Below are 2,891 nucleotides of genomic sequence, written 5' to 3' on the forward strand. Positions count from 1 at the left end.
AAAAAGTTTTTGGGCTGGGTATGGTGGCTCATGCCTGTAATCCTGGCACTTTGGGAGGCCGAGATGGGTGGTTCACCTGAGGTCAGGAGTTTGAGGCCAGCCTGGCCAACATGGTGACATCCCATCTCTACTAAAAAAAAAAAAAAGTTTTTAATTTTCATGCGGTGCAATTGATTTTGTCTTCTGCTGCTTATCATCACATAGTTTTTAAAATTGAGGTAAAATGCACATAATATGAAATTAACTATTTCACATACATTTCAAAAAATGTATGAGCTGGATACAGTGCCTCACACCTGTAATTCCAGCACTTTGGGAGACCGAGGCAGATGTACCACTTGAGGCCAGGAGTTCAACACCAGCCTGGCAAATATGGTGAAACCCGGTCTCTACCAAAAACACAAAAATGTCCGGAAGGCTGGGCACAGTGGCTCATGCCTGTAATCCCAGCACTTTGAGAGTCCAAGGTGGTCAGATATAAGTTCAAGACCAGCCTAACCAACATGGAGAAACCCCGTCTCTACTAAAAATACAAAATTAGCTGGGCGTGGTGGTGCATGCCTGTAATTCCAGCTAGTCTAGAGGCTGAGGCAGAATTGCTTGAACCTGAGAGATGGAGGTTGCAGTGAGCCAAGATTGGACCATTGCACTCCAGTGAGCCAAGACTGCAAAACTCTGTCTCCAAAAAAAAAAAAAAAAAAAGTGCTCGCTTCAGCAGCACATATACTAAAAAATTGGAACGATAGAGAGAAGATGAGCATGGCCCCTTTGCAAAGATGACACGCAAATATTCTTTTTTTTTTTTAATTAAAAAAAAAAAGAAAAGCCGGGCGCGGTGGCTCAAGCCTGTAATCCCAGCACTTTGGGAGGCCGAGGCGGGTGGATCACGAGGTCAAGAGATCGAGACCATCCCGGTCAACATGGTGAAACCCCGTCTCTACTAAAAATACAAAAAATTAGCTGGGCATGGTGGCGCGTGCCTGTAATCCCAGCGACTCAGGAGGCTGGGGCAGGAGAATTGCCTGAACCTGGGAGGCGGAGGTTGCGGTGAGCCGAGATCGTGCCATTGCACTCCAGACTGGGTAACAAGAGCAAAACTCCGTCTCAAAAAAAAAAAAAAAAAAAAAAAGAAAGAAAGAAAAGAAGAAAGAATCTCGAGACATTTTCGCTGCCATAACTTGGGGATTGGGGGTCGCTACCACATCTAGTGGGTGGAAGCCAGGGAGGGAGGCTGCTAAACATCCAACAATGTACAGAACAGCCACCCACAACAAAGAATGATCTGGTCCAACATGTCAGCAGTGCTGAGCGTGAGAAACCATGATCTAGCCACATTATCTCGTTTTTCTTCACACCTGACTAGTAGCACAGTTACTGTCAATTGTCACCATTACAGATGAAGAGACTGAGGCTTAGAGGGAGTAAACACTCAAGCAAAACCCCACAGCCAGACCTGGCATGATGGCTCACACCTGTAATCCCAGCACTTTGGGAGGCCAAGGCAGGTGGATCACCAGAGGTCAGGAGTTCAAGACCAGCCTGGCCAACATGGTGAAAACCTGTCTCTACCAAAAATACAAAAATTAGCCAGGCATGGTGGTACTTATACCTGTAATTCCAGCTACTCGGGAGGCTGAGGCAGGAGAATAACTTGAACCTGGGAGGTGGAGGTTGCAGTGAACTAAGATCACGCCACTGTACTCCTGCCTGGGTGACAAGAGTGAAACTCTGTCTCAAAAAACAGAAACAAAAAACCCACAGCTTGTGGAAAGGAGGAGCAGAATTAAAGCTCAGGCAGTCCAACCCCAGAAGGCAAGGAAAGCAGGAAGGGGACGACTTTGGGAGAAGGACACTTGGAGAGGAACAAATCCAACCATTGTCACGGAGAAGTCTCATATTCCGAGTTGGCAGTTGGATCTCTCAGCAAGCCATGAGTATGATGTGAACCTGAGGCTGAGCACAATGCCTTCCTCTAGGGAACTCTTCCAAAGTCAAAAGAATAGGCTCCAAAGTGATCTAGAAGTGGCTGCAGAATATGGTAAGTGTGGGTGGGCATGGTGGCTCTCAACTGTAATCCCAGCACTTTGGGAGGCCAAGTTGGGCAGATAACCTGAGGTGAGGAATTCGAGACCAACCTGGCCAACATGGTGAAACCCCGTCTTGACTAAAAATATAAAAATTAGCCAGGCAGGTGGCAGGTGCCTGTAATTCCAGCTACTCGGGAGGCTTAGGCAGGAGAATCCTTCGAACCTGGAGGGAGGAGGTTGCAGTGGGTGGAGATCAAGCCATTGCACTCCAGCCTGGGTGACAGAGTGAGACTCTGTCTGTTAGATATAGTAAACTCCGAATTTCTCTTCAAAGAATCAGTGTCTCAGAATGTTCAGCTATCTTATTCTTTAATTCTCCATTTTAAAGCTTAACTTTCTTGTAGTTTCAGTAAACAACTTTTCCACCAGTTTTAATCAGTAGTTCACATCTGTTCCCCTGCTCCATCCTGATTCATCCCGGTCACCTGCTCCAGTCACCTGCTCTGGTCACCTGCTTTGACCCCCGGCTACCTCCTTTGACCTGCCCCTAAACTTCCTTCCCACCAAACTACCCACCTGGCTCCTACCACTGCTCCCTTTAATATAGCCAATTGGAATTAGTCTAGACTGTGCGGTCTAATGCTAGCCAATAGGGGAATAACACAGTAGTAGGGGTGACCTCCGTCAGGGATAAGTACCCTTTCCCTCCCTTGTCCAAGTGTGTGCTCGCCATTGCTCCATCTGAGAGCCGCATCCTTCTACAGAAGTAAATTGCCTTGCTGAGGAAATTTATGTTCAACTGCTACTTCTTTTGTGGCACCAAAAATTTTACTTATAACACATCTCAAAAAAAAATTGGGGTCT

At 46.7% G+C, this 2,891-nt stretch overlaps 1 non-coding gene across 1 annotated transcript; it reads left to right on the forward strand.

Annotated features, from left to right (window-relative positions):
* Nucleotides 1–702: 702 nt before the first annotated feature.
* On the forward strand, nucleotides 703–804 carry LOC116536346. Its single transcript, XR_004262586.1, has one exon. It is a non-coding gene; the product is annotated as a U6 spliceosomal RNA (small nuclear RNA).
* The last annotated feature ends 2,087 nt before the right edge of the window (nucleotides 805–2,891 follow it).

Source organism: Sapajus apella, unplaced genomic scaffold, assembly GCF_009761245.1.
Source record: "Sapajus apella isolate SASKATOON/1434 unplaced genomic scaffold, GSC_monkey_1.0 scaffold99, whole genome shotgun sequence".
In the NCBI taxonomy this organism is placed as follows: Eukaryota; Metazoa; Chordata; class Mammalia; order Primates; family Cebidae; genus Sapajus; species Sapajus apella.